At 39.9% G+C, this 19,648-nt stretch overlaps 1 long non-coding RNA gene across 2 annotated transcripts; it reads left to right on the top strand.

The window, feature by feature from the left end:
- The first annotated feature begins 452 nt into the window (after positions 1-452).
- LOC110349657 (uncharacterized) lies at positions 453-17,943 on the top strand. 2 transcript variants are annotated; one of them, XR_015441308.1, is made up of 4 exons: positions 453-1,031; positions 14,749-14,848; positions 15,133-15,241; positions 16,280-17,943. It is a non-coding gene; the product is annotated as an uncharacterized LOC110349657 (long non-coding RNA). The 2 variants fall into 2 exon arrangements; XR_002395798.2 differs by having other exon boundaries at positions 14,749-14,830.
- Positions 17,944-19,648: the final 1,705 nt, after the last annotated feature.

The raw sequence follows: 19,648 nt of genomic DNA on the forward strand, positions 1-19,648 counted from the left end.
AAGCACTCTTTCTACAGTTGAAGAAATAAGTCCAACGGGGTTCAGTGATTTGCCTGATGATGCTTATTTAGCAACTGGCTGAGCTCAAATCAACACCCCACTTCCCTCTAACTCATCTTCCATCTTCCAGGGGAAGAGAGGGGGAAAGAAAGCTGCCACATGCACATGTAGAATTTTCCAGCTTTCTCCCCTCTCTCACACAGAAAGAAGGATAAACTGATCACATACCTATGAAACAATTATTATTTAGCAGAGAAAGCATCTAGGAAAAGCAATGAATCACCAAGTGTTTGAAGTAAAATTTTATTAGGGATAGGGATGATTTTCCTCTATTTTCACTTCTCAGGACTCCATCCTGCTGCTCTGTCCAGTCCTGGCGTGTCCTGGGTGCATGTGGACAAAGCATGGCCAGTTATCCAGTAGGTGGGGCTTTGCACTAGGAATTACTTTAGTAAGCCGTGTAACCTGACACAGGTGGCAGTTCAGCAGGTTCCAGTAAGGCAGGGCTCTAGCTTATCTTTCAGCACCTACCCCTTTTATATCTCTAGGAGAGAACAGGAACCACCCGGGAACTGGATTCCAGCAATGGGCCTCATGATTTGGCCATTCCATCCAGTTTGTGCTTTCTGACCCATGGTGGCTATGGTCCACAAAAGAGATGTCTGTACGAAGTTGAGGCTACCAGAGCAGCACTAATCTCACATTTGAAATTAGAGGGAAGATTACATAACTGTTTACTCAACTTGACAGGTCCTTGCAAATCACCTGCTCTGTTCCTCTCTGAATAAACAATGCTTATTGGTAAATGGCAACGCCCTTGTTTGACCAGGACTCCAGAGCACTGTAATCAGCAATTCAGGGGAGATTTTACCAGAGGGTTTCCCACTCCATCTTTAATTTGACTGGGTTATCTTTTCTGTTCTTCTGTTACTTTAAATGTGACATCCTACCTCTAAAGGCCAGACATTCCTCCAAAACTAACTTCCACCATCCACCAGCAGGGAGACAAGACTGAAAGAGATAAGATACAGGTAAGTCCTTATAATTAGATATGACTTCCCAGGACCCTCAGAGTGGTGCAGTGCTTGCATATTTCAGGGCTATTTTGATCTCTGACCTCTGCAGTCATCTCCTATGACCCAGCATCCTTGCACCATCTGAATGCAGCTTCTGTAGTTCAGAGGATCTCAAAAGTTTTCATTTGTGCCTAAGATCACACAAGATGAGGACCAAGACCCTTGCTGGCTAAAAACCCTTTAGAACTCCACATTTTATAAAATAACGTGGCCACCTGTGAGGTGAAGTGTCCTTTCATGTATTCTAACAATGCCGCAATCGCCCTCACACCCTGCCTTTGGCCCCTCTTCAAACTGGTGTATGGCTAGGGTTGTCTCTGAAGACTCCTCCTTTGGTAAAGAGATAATTTACCTGGACTGAACAGGTTAGCCTAGACACTTGCAAGCTCTTGAATTGATATGTGGATGTTAGTGTATAGGCATCTGCCCAGTTTTTGTCCCCAAAGAGAGAATCCTTTGGTCTTTTCAGGTGCACAAAAGAATGTATTACTCACTGAATTCTGAGAATGATGTCTTTTCCAATAAGGTGTTTAAGTGACTTACTATTTAGGGTTCATGAAGACACATGGACACACCACAAATTTCATATGTCACACAAAGGGCAATGGAAATATTGCCTAAGGAAACTCAGTAAATAATTCTTTCCTTTTTTATTCAAAATAAAATATTTGTACTAATGAGAAAGAATAGCTCACCTCAGGTGCTATCCTTCTATTGTTATCTTCAAAAGTAAAAAAGTCTGAGCACAGGACTGAGGGGGCTTCTGAAACTGGCTCTGGAAAAGGTAATCACTTAGAGTAGGGATTGTCACATGTTTTCAGGAAAGTTATATACTTTAGATAGTAGATATTTTCAGGTTCACCAGCCATGTGGTCTCGGTTACAACTGTACAAGTTTGCTGTTGTGGTGAAAAAATAGCCATAGAAAATACGTAAATGAGTGATTATGGTGGTTTTTAATAAAAGTTTATTTACAAAAACAGGTGATGGGTCACATTTGGCCCACGGCAGCAGTATGCTGATATCTGTCTTAAAAGTTTAAAGTTGCTTTTGAATGAAAACAATCAGGCTCAAATATCTGCCATGTGTTCCATGTCAAGCTACTTTGCAAAACCAGAGTGGCTGATCACATTATCCTGTTGGTGGTTGTGGTATTAAAATGAATGTAACTTTAACAAATATTTCTACATGCTGGACAAGTTTTGGGTGATGTTTAACACTTAACAGTTAAAATGAAGAGCTCCACAGGCTGTAGTTCTTAAGGCAGAAGACAAAAATAAAATTGGATTCTTTAAACTATGATTTATCTTTCCATGCAACTTAACAAAATGAGATTTTTGGCAAATGATTCATGGAAAACAATCCTTTTACCCCAAAGACTCACTCTAGGTGAGAAATACCTCCCTGATTCTCCACAGGTAGATTTCTATTTTTTCTAGAAACCTGATACCTTTAGAATCACAGTCTATGGCACTGCAAATACAAGAAAGTAATGCTTGCCAGGCTTCAAGCTGCTGCATGTCCAACTAGGGAGAAAAGAAATAACAATGCCCTAGAAGTCTACAGTTCCTTTGCTTCCCAAGGCTAAAGGGTAGAAACTCTGGCCTTCTTTTTACTCTCCACATTTGAAATAATTAGAAGGTTTATCTTCCAGTTCAATTTTTACTTTCACATGCTAATTGAAAACTTTAAAATCATTCAGCTGTGCCATTTGCTCTTGATTCTCAATACAGAGCTGACTAAAAGCAACCAACAATGCCCATTCTGCAACCTAAATGTTGGGCTGTCTCGAAATGCCTCCACCAGATTAATCAGTATGTGGTCTTAATCAAAGTTTCCCACAAAGTCTCAGGACATGAGCAAAGTATAAACAATTTTCCACCCGAATATACATACATGGTCTGGAGTCCAACTGCCAACTGATTTCTTCTTCCCAACTGAAATCTTTTGATTCTGTTTTTTACCATCTGCATTACTGTCAGTATTCTGGTCTTCTGGCCTATGACCAGAATCTCCCATCAAGCTTGGCTCACAATATTCTATGGCCACTTCTACAGCTAACATCTTCAAACTTTTCCAAAGTTCCCCCACGAACCAATTTCAACATCTTCTGAACCACATGTTCAAGTAGCAGCATAGCAATGACCCCACTCCTGGTTCCAAAATCTTAGTTATTTTATTTTTCAGTAAGACATAATATCCAACACCAGCAAATTAGAGGAGGAGAAGTTTATTTTGACTCACATTTCAGCCCATAGTCAGCTAGCTCCAAGGCAGGATGGCATGACACAGGGACATGGTGGAGGAATAGCTGCTCACTTCGTGTCAGACAGGAAGCAGACAACTTGATGGGAGAAGGAGGAGTGGGAGATACACCCTTCCTGGCCATGCCCCAAGTGACCTGGCTCATCCAACTAGGCCTATCTGCCAACGTCATGTTTAGCTATAAACTCCATAAACTAATCCACTGATGAGTATAGCACCCCCATGATTCAATCATCTCCAAAAAGCTCTACCTCTGAGATTATGAGACATTGTGGAGACATCTAGACATAAACCATAACAACATAAGATTGTGAAATTATATTTGCATCATTACAAAACATTTCTTGTGTCTCTTTGCAGTCAGCCACTCCCAGCCCTGGCCGTTCCCAGCCCTTGGCAACCACCGTCCTAGTTTCTCCTTTTCCAGAGTATCAGAGAAGTAGAATTATACAGTTTATACCTATAAAGATGAGATTTTTTTATAGTACTGGGGAATGAACACAGGAATGTTCTGCAACTGAGCTGTACCCCTAACATTTTTTATTTTAACATAAGTCACTAAGTTGCTTGGGCTGGTCTGGGACTTGTAATCCTCCTGCCTCAGTCTCCAGAGTACCTCATATTCCAGGCATGCACTCCTTTGCCTGGCTCTAAAGGTGAAATTTTAATCTCAAGAAAAGTTTTTCAGAAATGAAATATCTCTAAAGCCTTTTAAAGCTGATAGAGCAAAAAGTGCCAGGGTAATGGAATTCATGAAGTATTTTGCACATAAAATGTTATCAAATATTCTGTTGTCCATTGTTGGCCAGGCAAGGACTCCCCAAGTCCCCAGCAATAGGTGAGTCCATAGAGACTTACTGAATGGCTGCCTCATGCCAGAAACAGTACTGGGTAGGCTCTGAGCTGTGAGTGTAGAGCAGTGGACATCTTCTGAGCCACCTATGTAACCAATCAAATTCTGTGTAAAATCTTCTCTGTTCAGAACTGTTTCCCAGAGCCATGTTGATACTGTGTGATGTCTTGTGACAATAGTGGGTTAGATCGTAAGGGAATCTCCAATTTAAGTATTCATTCACTCAATAAATACTAATTAAGGCCTCTTATGTGTCTGTGAGGTTAGATCAATGCTTACACTCAAATTGGGGGGATCTGGCTATGTCTTCTAGCATTTTAAACTAGGAATAAGAGACAGCCGTCAGTCTGGGCTGGGCCACAGGGAGTACACACACAACCCATGCACCAACACAGTGAAGGACCGGTTTGAGAGAAGATGTCCTGAAGAGAGAACAAAACTATGCCTACTCCTAGTGTCCTGCCTGCCTCTTTGGCTGCTTATTTTTATTCTCCTTTATAGAATCTTTTCTGCTCAGCTACTGAACATTATTTTTCAAGGTCTTGATCCGATCCCTCTTTTCTTTCACTATAACATTTTATCAAGGTGGCACTGTCCACTGTTATGTTTCCAAGACTGTTTATATCTTGATGAGTCTCACATTTAGATGACCAGACTCTGGCCTAGACACCCTCCTTTCTATTTAGCATCATCACTTGGATGTACTTTCATTACTGAGCTCCTCATGTGGAAAACTGAACTTGAATTTGTGCTCTCACTCCTCATGGTAGGTAGAATAATGGCTCCCAAAGAGGTCCGCATCTCAATCCCTGAAACCTGTGAATATGTTATTTTGTGTAGTAAAAGGGACTTTACAAATGTGAGCCTGTTAAGGGTCCTCAGATGGGAAGATGATCCTGAATTCTGGGGCAGAAGCCAATGATATCATAGCAATCCTTATAAGAGGTAGGCAGAGTCATAGAGAGAGATTTGAAGATGCTACTCTGCTGGCTTTGAAGATGGAGGAAAGGGCCTGGAGCCAAGGTATGCAGGTGGCCCGCAGATGCTGGAGAAGGCAAGAAAATGGATTTTTCCCAGAGCCTGTGTGATTTTAACCATGTGAGATCCACATGAATTTGACTTGCAGACTGATAAGGTAATACATTTGTGTTGCTTTGAGGCCCTAAGTTTGTGATAATTTGTTATTGCAGCAATGGAAATGAACACATTCCCAAAATCTCATACCTTCCTGTTTTTTCTTTCTCTCTGTGGTGTCATTTCCCTCCTTGCAATTGTTCCAGGCAAGGCAGACTTGTAGGAATCATCCTCGACTCCTCACCTGCTCAAATCAACTATTTCCTGAAATCCTTTTGAATCCACATATTTCTTTCTAATACCATAAGCTAGTCTCAGCCACTATTTTTGCTCTAACAGATTCCTAAACAGCTCCCCTGCCTTCTTCACTTTGTTCTCTGCTCTGAAGTAAACATGAACTGCCTAAAATAAATACCTAATCATGTCATCCTGCTATTAACCTTCAATGGCTCCCCATTGTCCTTACGATAAATTCCAAACTCTTTAATGTGGCTTGCCAGCCCCTGCATTCTGTGAAACCTACTACCCCATCTAGCCCTATACCTACCTCAGTCACCTCTTTTTCTTTCTCCCTTCAAAATGTATATGACCTGCTGGCTGTACGATATTCTGGTTCCTACACATGAAGTTCTCCCCGTGCCCCATCCCGGGCCTCTGTACATGATTTTCTTCCTATCAATTGCATTTTTCCCTGGCCTCCATCTCTTTGGGTTCCTCTGGAAGCCTTTATTCATTTTCTTAATTTGGTCTAAACACCATTCTTTGTGCTCTGACACTTGTATTTCTGCTATTTCAGTGCTTAGCAAGCTACATGTTTCATTGAGTCTCCTCAACCACATGTTAAACCCTATGCGGCTCTAGAGGAACAAAAGCCAAGTCTGCCTCAGTCATGGTTGTGTTTTTAGCACCTAGTACAGTGCCTGGCACAGAGTAGTTCCTTAAATCATGTCAAAGAGACCTACAGACAAAACTCAGAAGAGGAAGAAGTTTCCTTAGGCTGGGCCTGTTGGAGGTGTGAGAGGAAGTGAGGTGTCAAGAAAAACTTCAGGAAGTCCGCAGTATTTGTGTTTGTCTTTGTCCAGTTATTGCCTCTTGTCTTGCACCTGCCTGTTTATATGCTGCTATAGAGAGGTAGGGCTAGGTGTCTGAAAACTCCATTTCTTAGTTTTCCTTGTCAGCTGGGCCCAACAGGGCCTTCAACAGTAGCGAAAAAAGCTCTGACTTTGGGGTGCTCTGGCTTTAAGGTGGGGATTGCCAGCAGTTGCTGGAGTGGTGGCAGAGGTGGTGGTGGTAGTGGTGGAGTTCAGGCTGCAGTAGCACCTTCTCAGCAGCTCTAGTCTGCACTTGGCACCACTCCTTTGGCACATCTAGAACTGACAAGCAGCCAAGCAGCAGGTGTAAATTTAGGGGCTTTGGTCCATGGGTGCTTTGATATGGCTTCTTTTCTTGCTCCTTCAGCTCTTTTTTGTTGTTGCAGTCCTTTTAGCACCTTCTAGTACTGGTGTTTGAAATACCTAGAATGGTTTCTATTCTCATGCCTGGAATCAGACCACTGCTACCTTCAAGTGGGGTAAGGGGAGAGAGAAGTGGGGAGACAGAGGATGAGACTGCCATGAGCAAATGTCCACGGGTGGGAGCCTTCATAAGGGCTTTTGAAGAGTGGGAAACCATGCAAATTTCCTGGAGCACAGTGACTGAGTAGAAGGGTACCATGCCCTTTCAATGTTGTGCAGGAATTCAAATGGTGGCAGAAATTGTGTACTTGTTTTGATAAAGAATACAAATTTATTGAGATCTTAAATCAAGTGCTGTGGTTGGAACTAGCATGAGAAGACTTTTCCTAGGTCTTTCCATTATACTTCTCACTGACATTGTTCTATAAGTGGGCAGAGAGGTGAGTGTACACAACATGATTTGGGAGTCATCTGCATAGAAGAAAAAAACAAAACTGTGACATTGGATGAGATCCATAAGGGTGAGAGCAGAGGAGCCAGGCTTACAAGCATAGTATGGAAACTACCATTGCTACAGTAACCATTAAAGAATCAAGTTTGTGGGTCTTAACATAAATGGAAAACTGGAAGAAATGGGTTAAAAATAGTGTTGTATTTAGTATTCATAGTCTTCCACTCTCAGAATATTAGACTGAGACTCCATTTTGCTCATCTTTGTTTCTCCAGTGCCTTACATATAGCACATGATCAGTACATGTTGGTTGAATTAATGAATAAATTATATAAATTAGAGTAGAATAAATCTAGAACTGACTGGCATGGAGTAAAAATTGGTAGAAACAAAAATAACTTTTGTGCATATTTCAAACAAAAGTTTAACAGCTGTTGATTATTTACCAGTGTTGATTATTTAGGAGCTACTTAAAAATGGAAAATTGGAAATCATGGAATATCTGTGCACAAGAAAGTTTTCCTGAGCTAAATGGGGGGAAACTGATAAATTCTGCTACAACAAATATCTATTTGAGCCTGTAGGGACCATACAGCTTGCCTTAGACATTCCTGTTTACATAAACATCCTGCAAACAGGTGCTAATAGGCTAGGGTGCCAGCATCTTCAAAGCTATATTGTTGAGTGTTTTCTTGAAGAAATTGTTGTTTTCCCTTTTCCTGACATTAGTTAACCTTGATTTCATTCACAAAGTGCAGGTTTCAAAATACTCAAATTATACTTATCCCATAGTTGTCATGTTAAAAAATAACAGTTGTGTTTAAGATAAAAAAAAAAAAGAAAGGTGAGGAGGAGGAGGTGTCATAGGCAAGAGGAAAGTTGGTTAGAGATAGAACAAAAACATTCCCATGCCACCTAAGCCAAGGGCAAAGGAGAATTTGTGAAAAACGAGACTTGCTGGGCCGGGGATTTAGCTCAGTGGCACCGTGCCTGCCTCACAAGCGCAACATTGTGAGTTCTATCCCTGGTACAGAAAGAAAGAAAGAAAGAAAGAAAGAAAGAAAGAAAGAAAGAAAGAAAGAAAGAAAGAAAGAAAGAAAGAAAAAAAAAGTGAGACTTGTCAAGAGTGTCACAGCCTACAAAAGGTTAAGGTGAAGAAAAATGCACTAGCTTTGCAGATAGCAATCTGTGATTTAGTGGAGGGAGAGCCTATATTTATCATGGTCGAAAAGTGGTTGAACAGTGAGGATGGAAGACAGTGTACATGGCAGGTTTTCCCATCCACTTGGCCCCTTTGCCAGAGATTTCCCTTGCCCATCACCCAGTCCTTTCCTCCAACTCCCTTGGCATATTTACCCACACCTCCCCTGTGCCACCTGCCTCCACTTGGAGGCCGGGCCACTTGTTGGATCCCTGACTTGCAAATGTGGACCTCATGTAGACAAGATCTTTGTGACCAGTGTTGGCTTATTGTGCAGGCTGAAGTTATGTATCAGCATCAAAGATTTGTGCTTAAAGTTGTAGATGTCAGCTCAAGATTTTTCTTAAAGACTTCTAGCAATTCATTAAGTAAAGGCTAGTTGAGTTGACTTCATAGCTTCATGAAAAGCAAGAATTAAAAAATGAGACAAGCTGGAGAGAATGGCACGTGTCCTGTATTCCCAGTTCTTGGGAGTCTGAGGCCAGAGGATGGAGAATTCGAGGCCAGCCTGGACTATGTAGTGAAGCACAGTCTCAAAAAAACAAAACAAAACAGTTTTCTTCTTTCTTTCATATAGTTGACATTCACTCCAAGACTCAAAATCACAAAGTATACCATTAAGCGATGAAAGCTACACATCTCACAGGACCCTGGAGAACTCTATAGACCACATTCTGAATAGTTGGTGGGAGGTAGCCACAGGGGAGGGGCTGCTTCCTGTGCTTTGACAGATGAGCGGAAGCCAGAGTTAAAATCTGATGCATTTGCAAGGATTCCAAAACCAGATCTAAATCACCTCTCAGAATCTTTTCAGAAATCAAAGAGTATTTCAAGCAGCATCAAGCGAGAGGTATTAAGGCTTCATGATTCTGGTAAGTTTCACTTTGGGTCTAAGGAGTGCATGACCAAGACAAACTCTTCATAAAATGCACAGCCTGCTAAATCCAAACCTAAATATGTTCATAATAAAATGTCAACCCTCCAAATTACATTCTGCATGAACAAACAAGCCTGGAAAACATCAAAACAACAGTACAGTAGGTGGAAACAGATGTCATCATTTTAAAAATTAGTTTATTCAACAGTTGAATGGGGTATGTTGATTATTCTACACAACACTTTAGGATCTGAATAGTTTACCTGTTGTTCAAAAAAACAAATACGACTGTCAAATATTTTTCTGGATTTTTAGAGTAGTAACTCTGTTTCTACAATATAAATAAAACAGGCTGTTTCTAAATCTTGCCAGAAATAAACTATGTTGTCATAGGATTAAAAATTTTAAAGTAGCTTAAAGCAAATTAAAAACCTCTGAATTAATCTCAGTCCAATTTTCATTTGCCTAACCACCAATACAATAAATACAGTTGGCTCTCTGTATCTTGAGTTCCATATCTGCAGATTCAACTGTGGAATGAAAATTGGGGGCGGGGTGTATGTATAGACATAAAAACTACTTAAATAACATCAAGTATTGTATGTAACCTAGAGATGATTTAAAATATACAGAAAGATGTGAATAGATAATATGCAAACACTATACCCACCCCAACCCCCAGCCGGGAATGGAACCCAAGGTACTCTACCTTCGAGCTACATCCTCAGCCATTTTTCATTTTGTTTTTTAAATTTTGAAACAGGGTCTCACGAAGTTGTCTAGTGGGACTCAAACTTTCATGCTTCCTGCCTCAACCTCCCTTAATGCTGAGATTACAAATGCATACCACCAGGCCTGGCTATACATTACCCCTCTCTACCCCTGGACGTTTGCACTTAGCTACATTCCCCCTGCTTTTATTTTTTTTTGAGACAAGGCCTGGCTAAGTACTTGTTCCCCAGGCTGGGCTTGAACTTGCTATCCTCCTTCCTCAGCCACCTCCAGTCCTGGGATTACAGGTGTGCACACCACCCCAGCTTTACAACAGTGTTTTACAAAAGGGCCTAGAGCATCCAAGGAGCTTCAAGGGTCCTAGAACTAATCCCCTGGGATCCTGAGGAATTATTACTCTCACAATTGATATCTCTGAGTGTTACACTGATGGGGAACAGTAAAGTCCCAGTTAATTTCCACTTCTGGTCTGGAATTGATTTTTTTTTTCTAAAGTGTAGAGTTTCAAACAAAGATCTTGCTTCATTTCATGTCACTTTGCTTCTTTATTTAGGCATAGTAGGTGTGTGGGAAGAGCTTGGGGGAGGAATTGGGATAACTGGGTGGGTTCAATCTACTTTTCCATCAGCCTCTTTTATGACAAAAATATGCATGAAAAATTAGTCTGTACCCTTGCGGTCCCCACTTCATCACCTCCCATTCACTTCTCAACCCACCACCATCTGGCTTCCACCCCAAAACCTCATTCGGCTCAAACATATCACTGATGTTTCTTCCATGTCAGATTCAGTGACCTATTTTTAGGTCCCCTCCTGGGTGACCTTTCTGTAGCGCTGGCTGCACAGTGCAGACCCAATTCCAAATGCACATGCTGGCGGGCCAGCCCGGTCCACTCACAGGCAGCTGTGAGCAGTGTACCTGCCTGGGCAGACACCAGTGAGTCACAGGAAGCCTGTGTCAAGTGGCCCTGCTACGGGAGCAGCTGCTGCTCATCTCTGGTTGATTTTAACCGTGGAGGAATGTGGACTCAGCACTGTTCGATCTTTTGATTTTTTTTTTTTTTTTTTTAGTAAAGAAACCCTTGGTTTTTATGAGAATGTTTCTAATTTCTAAATATTGGCTCAAAATTTCAAAATGCTCCTGGGACAAGTAAACATATCTGTAGACCCTGGAGGAGAAACTTCTGCTGTAGATGATTCCCTGCTTCTTTTGGCTTCTGGGTTAATTCTGTCTTCCTTCTGCTTACTCATTTCTGCTTTTTGTAGCCGCTTCAAACCTCTCTCATGTTGAGGCTTTCCAATGTTCCTCCTTGGTTCTCTTGGGCCATGGTGTAGACCAAGACCAGCTTCACAGCCTTGCAACTAGTGCAGTTGCCCAGGGCTCCACGAGCAGAAGGGCTCTGTGCCTGGGCTTTGATGCTCTGCAGCTGCTGCTTGAAATTCTTCTCATGTTATCTCTGAATTTGCATTTTGTGAGAGAAGTTATGGGACAACAGAACACATGCTGGGACTTAGCATTTCAACTTCAGTGCAATCCCTCTTCATGCTGCCTCCCTGGGCAAGGTTCTTGACCACTCGTTCCTCCACCCTTCCCACTCTGGGTGCTGCCACCCTCCTCTTCTGCTTACCTTCCTAAGACTGTTGCTGCCCTCCAACCTGACAGGGATGTAAGTACAGGGGCAGGAAGTTTGGGGGCCTTTACCCACACCCAAATGGCCTCTCTGGGCAAGGCCAGGCAGCAGAAGCCATCCCACCCCAGGCAGGCTGGACCCTTCTACATCTTTAACTTGGACCCAGCATCTCCTTGCCAGACCCACATGTCTGAGGACACAGAGACCTGTATACCTGGAGGGTTTGCAGGCAACCCAAAGCAGCCTGTTCTCATATGATCTCATCCTCCCTGTCTGCTTCTTCCTTTATATTTGCTCTTTCTCCTAATGAAGTATCATAGAAGCACCTCTTGTAACATATTGGTTGCTAAATTGTTGGATGAGTGAATGACATTTTAGAAATATTTCAATTATCTTGCATTCTTTAAATTTCCCATATCTACTTGTCACCAAGTTCTATAGCCTCTACCAAATGCTCCATCCTTTCTCATTTTCCTGAGCATAAAATGAGTCTCTAGTCAGACAAGGCCTGTCTTTGACTTGCTTATAGTCTCCTCAGGAGACAGACATATAAGTGAATAATTACAATACAGCATCGTAAGTGTTGTTAGAGTAGGCGGTGGGTTCACAGGAAAAAGAATGACTAATTCTGCCTGGGCAACTATGAAATGACTTCTGGGAAGAGACAGTGTAGGATCTGGGTTTTGAAAAATGAACAGGAATTTCAGGCAACATATATGGGGAATGATCTAAAAATACGGTGAATGTTTAAATTTTTAAAAATTTATTATAGTAAAAGACACATTCAAAATACTCCCTCTTGCTTTGAACACATACCCATTCTTTTTGCCACTTTATGAAGCAGTTCTGGAAGTCCTCTTTTGTGAGTGTCTTTAGTTGTGCTATTGTGGCTCTCTTGATAGCCTAAATTGATTCAAAAGCATTTACCATTCACAGTCTTTTTTTTTTTTTTGTACCAGGAATTGAACTCAACCTTGTGCTTGCAAGGCAGGCATGGTGCCACTGAGCTAAATCCCCGGCATCTTTCATGGTCATTTTGATTTAGGGAAGAGACAGAATTCACACAGTGCCAGATCTGGTGAATAAGGTGGATGAGGACACACTGAAATGTTTTTACGAGCCTGCCTTTGCATTAAATGCCACTTGGCAGCAGCATTTGCTGTATTTTTTATCACATCTTGTAAAGATACTCATGAAAAGGACTTCCAGAACTGCTACAGAAAGTAGCAAGAATGATGGGATAAGTGTGTTCAAAGTGAGGGGAAGTATTTTGTGGGGGCTGAATGCAATGTGTTTTTTACTTTAATGCATTTTTAAATTTAATGTTTGGTGTATATTTTGATTGCACTGTGAATGGCCTGCTTCTATGCCCGTGTGGCTGGAGGCTCATTTTGAGCATATACTTGTCATGGAGAAAAAAAAAAAAACAGGAAAGGAGAAGTAGGAAAAAATTCTTTCACTGGCAGAAACACGATATAGTGGAAGTTAATGAATTGAGAAATGACTCCTGTTTTTAAAATTTTGAAGGGGAAACATAATACTTTTTACGACTTTATGCTTATCTAATTTGGCCCACTCAGGGAGAAAAAATAGCAAAGACGTGTCCAAGTCTGTATCTTCCCAGCTTTGCAGTCGTGCCATGCATTTGATTAAGACTGGATGCTTTTCCGAGTGTCTTACAAATAAGCCACTTCTTATCATGTATCAGATGTTGGGATTAAACATTTCAAGGAGACAGAAAGGAAGGATGGTGCCAGAGCACCCTGGTAAGAGCACACTCATACCATGGGCTGATGCCAGCTATCCTTCATAGCATTGACTTTACATTCTTATCAACATAAAATATGACATCCGAGATAAGTTGTAACTCAAACTTTATTTAAAATTGTATTAACAGCAGAGAATGAGTCTTTAAAATGGAATCATACCTTCTTGGTAAAGTCAATACTGGTGTAAACTCAATTCAGAGGCTGATTACTGGTCCATTAGTATTTTCCTTTCGCTAAGAAATGAGGCTACCTACCTCTTCCAAAGTAATGTTCTGAGCCAGAGGCTTGGTAAAACAGAGAACTCTTTAGCAGTTTCTGAACTAAGTCTTCGTAGCTCAGTTCCATTGTTTCAGAACATCTAGACCAAATAATCCAGTGTGTCTATTAACAGTGTCAGTCCGGGAGTGTTGCTCAGCGGTAACGCACACGCTTAACATGCACTCGGACCTGACTTTGGTCGGCAGCACCCAAAGAGAAATACTAGATCTTAAGCTCCATCGAGGACCCACTGGAGGACGGGCTGAGGGTGTTGATCCTTCCCTGATGATCTTCTGTGCATTCCATTTCCTTGAAAAACCCAATTTCGAACACAAATGCAAGAATTTTAGATTGTCAAATAAATAGTTTTTTATTTGCCTTTAACAATATTGTGAAAACAAGGAATTCCAGCTAAGTGAACTTTCCAGAAGAATTTCAGCACCCCCTGTAAGTCCTATAACTTTTAAATATTTTAAACGTTTTAATGAAAATCCTCTTAAACTGTATTATATAATGCATGATGTTCTCAAACAATATATTGCACAAACTGAACATTTTTATTGGTGACTCAGAATCATTATTACAAATATCTATTATTACAAGAATAGCTTAAAAAGTTATTCAAGTCTGCAAAACTGATTCTACACTAAACAGCTCCAGCCAGCTGTAGTTAATGGGTACTATGGTTATTTTTGTGCATTGATTAAATAATTTTCTTGTCTTTTCCCTTGCCATTGGGAAATTCCCTATTAATGGCAGCACTGCTTTTCTTTTTCTTTTCCACTTTCTGCTTTTTGCTTTAATAAGCCCTGGGAAAGCATGAGGAGCTCTTTTTGAGTGAAATTCTTGTGTAGGTGGCAGGATCACTTAGAACGCTTTCAGGTGTAATAAGCCACAACTCAGATTTAAACAATAAAGGGATTCATTATTTCACCTAACGAGAAGCCTTGTTTTACATAGTTGAAATCAAATTGCAAGTTTTATCCTGTGTTTTAATTCACTTATTGAATCAAATCTTTTTCCTAGGTCATTAAAATACTTTATAAATACCCTCGTAGACAGCATTTCACCGTATTAATTAATACAAGTATCTGTTGCATATCTTCTAGGTTCCAAGCACAGGAAGGGAGTGGAGATAAAATGGAAAGCAAGAAGAAACAAGGTCTTTGGTGTCCTGGAGCTGCCAATTTGGTGGGAGTGCATGATGAGGTTTTGACATTATTTTGTTTGCAAGAGTTGTTTTGCAATTACAGACAATGTTCTGATAAACATCTTTGCTTAAATTTTGGTTTACTTCCACAGAAGTAACTTCTAAAAAATGGAATTCCCAGGTCATTTTTAAGTTCATGTATTTTCTCAGATATTCCTTACTGTGCTAAAATACATATACATAATATAAAATTCCCCATTTAACTATGCTCAGTCTCCAATTAGCTACACTGACATGAGATACATTCACAGCGTTAGGATTCATTGCCACTCTTCATTTCCAGAACTTTCTCATCATCCCAAATGGAAATTCTACCCACTACCAAGAACTCCCTGTTTGTCCCTCCTCTCATGCTGCTTTCTCCTCAAATGTGACTGTTTTAGATACCTCATGTAAGTGCAATCATACAATATTTGTCTTCTTTTTTTCGTATGGGTTATTTGCTTTAGCATAATTGCCTCAAAGTTCATTCATGTTGCAGCATGTACTTGAGTTTGATTTCCTTTAAAGCTGAATACTGTTCTATTGTATGTATACACCATATTTTGTTTATCTGTGCACCCATTGATGGGCATTTGGATGACTTCCACCTCTCAGTTACTGTGAACAACTTATATTTTTAATTAGTTTCTATATAACTGGGCATTGAACCCAGAATCTTTGTACTGAAGTGTATCCCCCAGTTCTTTCTTTGAGATAGTCTCAACAAGTCGCTAGAGTCTCATTAAGATGCTAAGTTGCCCAGTTTCAGTTTGAACTTGGCATCCTCCTGCGTTAGCCTCCCAGAGTGTGGGGAATATAGGCATGTGCCACCACATCTGGCTGTATATTATATATTTTAACCTATTAATTAATAGAAGAGAAAATCTTATCATTGTTTTAATTGGCATTTCTTCATTTATCAGTCAAGTAAATTATTTTACAATTGTTTGTATTTCCACTTTGTGAAATCTTGTATTTTTCACCTTCTGTAAGTATCTTGGGATTTTTCTTAATGTAAATTTTTAATATAAAAAGTTCTTCTCATTGTCAAATTATTACATATATTTTCCCAGTTCATTTTAGCATTTTCATTTTAATTGAGCTTCTTTTTGATACAGAGAATACTTCTCATTTTAATGGTCAGATTTATCAGGACATTTGTAAATTATATAATTTAACCATAGAAAAATTTTCCCATAAAAATATTTTTTTCTCTGAAATTGTGCATTCAATACTTTATCGTGGTGTTGGATTTATGGTGTAAGACAGATTTATGGATTTATGGAGTTGGATTTATGGTGTAAGATGATCTACATTTTTTTTCCCAAACAACTAAGCAACATCTATGGATATTTCCATATACAGAGTCTGCCAAGATATGTATACACACTTCAGGAAAGGAGAAATAGTATGATGTTTTTTCAACAGATGGCATTATCCTTGTATAGGGACCCTAGAGGATGTTGTATGTCTCAGAAAACCCACTACGCTGCAAGCCTGTGGAGAAGAAATTGAGAATGCACGTGTAGCAAACTCAATGACCAAGGTTTCCCAAGCAGCAGCTTGGTGTGCTAATAAAAGGATGGAAGCTAATGGCCACCTCTTTGAGCAATTCTTGTAATTGTAGCAGCCAAAGGTAACTTGTATTAATCTCATGATGTCTCAATAAATTTAGTATTAAAATATTTATACACGCTTTTCTTTCCCTGAAGTGATTTTTCCATATAACCTGTGCACACTATATAATTTAAATCATCTCTCGGTTACTTATAATACAATGTAGATGCTATATAAATAGATGCTATACTGTATTGTTTAGGGAATAATAACAAGAAAAAGCAATCTGTTCATGTTTTGGACTCATACATTTTTTTTCCCTGTGTATTTTTGTCAGCAGTTCGATGAATCTGTGGATGTTAAACCCACAAATATGCAACTCACAGATGTGGAGGCCTGAGTATACCTTTTATATTTTTGTATTTTGTATTTTGTTTGTTTGCTCATTTCCTCTTGATTCTTCTTCTAGACTCTTGTTGCTGATTTTCAGGCTCCTTCACTGTACTCTTTCTTTTTCTGCCCTAAGATTGATTTCTACCCTTCGTTCTTTCTGTTTTTACAGTTTCTCTCAGTAATCTTCCCCTTAATCACAGTTCCACCTTCTAGCCATATGTGAATGATATCTTTTAAAAAACTTTTTTGGGAGAAGCCCCCACTTGGGTTCCAGATCTGCGTGTTCAGTCTTTGACTCATGCAATACCTGCCTAGTATTAATGGAACACCAGGGACCTGTTCAGGTCAGGGGATATAAAGCCTACACTCATGGAACTTACATTCTTGTGGGGAGACTGACAGCTCTGTAAGTACATGAAATCTGTATTTTAGGTAGTGATGAAAGCTATGGAAAAATCTCATTCAGGCAAACAAGAAAGTTAAAAAGTGTCTGTGGGTGGATATGAAGGTTGTAATTTTAAATAGAGTCATCAGAGAAGACCCTACTGAAAAGGGAGACATCTGGGCAAAGAGCTAAAAGAGAAGATGAAAAAGCAATCACAGTAGATACCTGTTAGAGGAACAATCCAGGCAGAAGGAAAAGCAAATGCAAAGATCCCGCAGCAAAGTCACACCTGTTTTTTTTTTTCTAGAGTAGGGAAGAGACTGAAAGGCTCCAGCAGACTCAATGAAGAAGAGAGCACCAGGAAATGAAGTCAGAGAGGTAACAGGATCCAGATCATACAGGACCCTGTTGACATTTCATTGTTTTTAGTCCAGGCAATTGCAGGGCTTTGGGGAGACCATTAACATGTTCTCTGGCACTATGTCAAGAATGGACATTGGAGAGCATGGACAAAACAGGGAAAATAGTTAGACAGAAAGTGGCCTAACCCAGACATGCAATAATGGTTGCTTGCACTAGAGTGGTAGCCCTAATGTAGTAAGTAAAGTACTAAGCATTTCTCTATTTTGAAGTGGAGTCCACAGTTTTTGCTGAGTGATCAGATGGGAAAACAAGAGGAAAGATGAAGTGTCATTGACTGAGATGGAGACTATAAAAAGGAAACAGGTTCTGGGGACAATATCAGGAGCATCTTTTCAAATATGTGGATATCAGGAATATCTTTTCAAATATGCACTAGGCAACTTCCTGTTACTGTAGCAAATACCTAAAACAATCAACTTATAAAGAGAAAAGATTATTTTGCCTTTCAGTTTTGGAGCGCTAGTCTACAACTGCTTGGCCCCATTGCTTTGAGCCTGTGGCAAGGCAGCAGAGGCAGCTCAATCTGGCAGGAGTGTGTGGTGGGGCAAAACCACTTACTGTGTGTGCAACTGGGAAACAAAAAAGGAAGAGAAAGGGTCTGGGTGCCACAATCTCCTTCAAGATACAACTTCAATAATTTAAGGACCTCACATTGTGTAGCACATTGTGTAGCCCCAGAGACAAAGTTTTTAGAATATGAGTCTTTGGGTGACATTCAGCATTCAAACTATATAGCAGTTGCTAATTAATTTCCACACATCCAAGTGGAAATATCAGTATGAGTCTTTAATTCACAAGGTTTCAAAACTGAATTTGGGAGTCGGTAAGATAAGGTATGAAGGTTAATTTTATGTGTTAACTAGGTCACAGGCTGCCTAGATATTTGGTCAAACATTCTGGCTATGTCTCTGTGGGTGATTCCAAATGCGCTTAGTCTTTGAATTGGTAGCTTAAGTGTAATACTGTCTTTAAAGTACATGGACATCATCCAGTCTGTCAATGGTCTGAATGGAACAATAGTTGAAGAAAAGGAGAATTCACTCTGTCAGCATGGCTGCTTGAGCTGAGACATTTTGCTTCTCTTTCCCTCAGACTGGGCTATACCACTGTCTCTCCTGGGTCTCCAACTTGCTGGAAGAAGAAGTCATGGGACTTCTTAATCTCTAGAATCTCATAAATTACTCCTTGTACTAAATATTTCCCCATATATATATCTACATACCTATATATTTACATATCTACCTATCTACTATCTATCATCTATTTATTTACATATCTATCTAACTTATTTATAAAATCACTGTTGATATCTGATGGAATCTAGATATTGCTATCTCCAAGAACATAGATATGTGTGTGTGTATGTCTGGTTCTCTGGACAACCTGAATGTCAAATATGGCATTTAAAATCATGGGATTGGATGAAATTACCAAGGAATAAGTATAATTTATTATTAAAATTGCATAGCAGATTTAACTTGAGCTTCCTGGCAGCCAAAGAATGAGTACCACTTATGGAATTTTCAGAAGCTTTATTTTCATTGTTACTTCTTTCACAGACTTTGTTTTTCTCAGGGCTGGGAATTGAACCCAGGGCTTTGCACATGCTAGGTAAGTTTTCTACTACTGCACTATATCCCGACACCTTTGACTTTATAATAGTAAGACAATAGCATTCCCCAAGATCCCCTCCCATTCATTTCTGCTCTTGTGAGGATACCTTAATGTTACTTTCTTCCATCTGTTTAATCATATTGCTTGTTAAGTAGAAATAAGCTTTTAGGTTTAGATCTTTCAAATTATACTGTAGTGTACCAAGTGCTTTCCAAGTAGTTCAGTGTTAAAATACACATACTTAATAGATCTTTACAGAGTGTTCCACTCCACAAACTCAGAATATACATTCTTTTCGACTGCACATGGGTCATTCTCCAAAATAGGCCACATGCAAAAAAAAAAAAAAAATCACATGCTAGCTCATAGGATATGTTTAAGTAAATGTAAAACAATTGAAGTTACCCCCTGTATATTATCAGAACATAGTGCAATAAAATTGGAG

Source organism: Heterocephalus glaber, unplaced genomic scaffold, assembly GCF_053883595.1.
Source record: "Heterocephalus glaber isolate CG9 unplaced genomic scaffold, H.glaber_assembly_v1.0 deba00001509, whole genome shotgun sequence".
NCBI lineage: Eukaryota > Metazoa > Chordata > Mammalia > Rodentia > Bathyergidae > Heterocephalus > Heterocephalus glaber.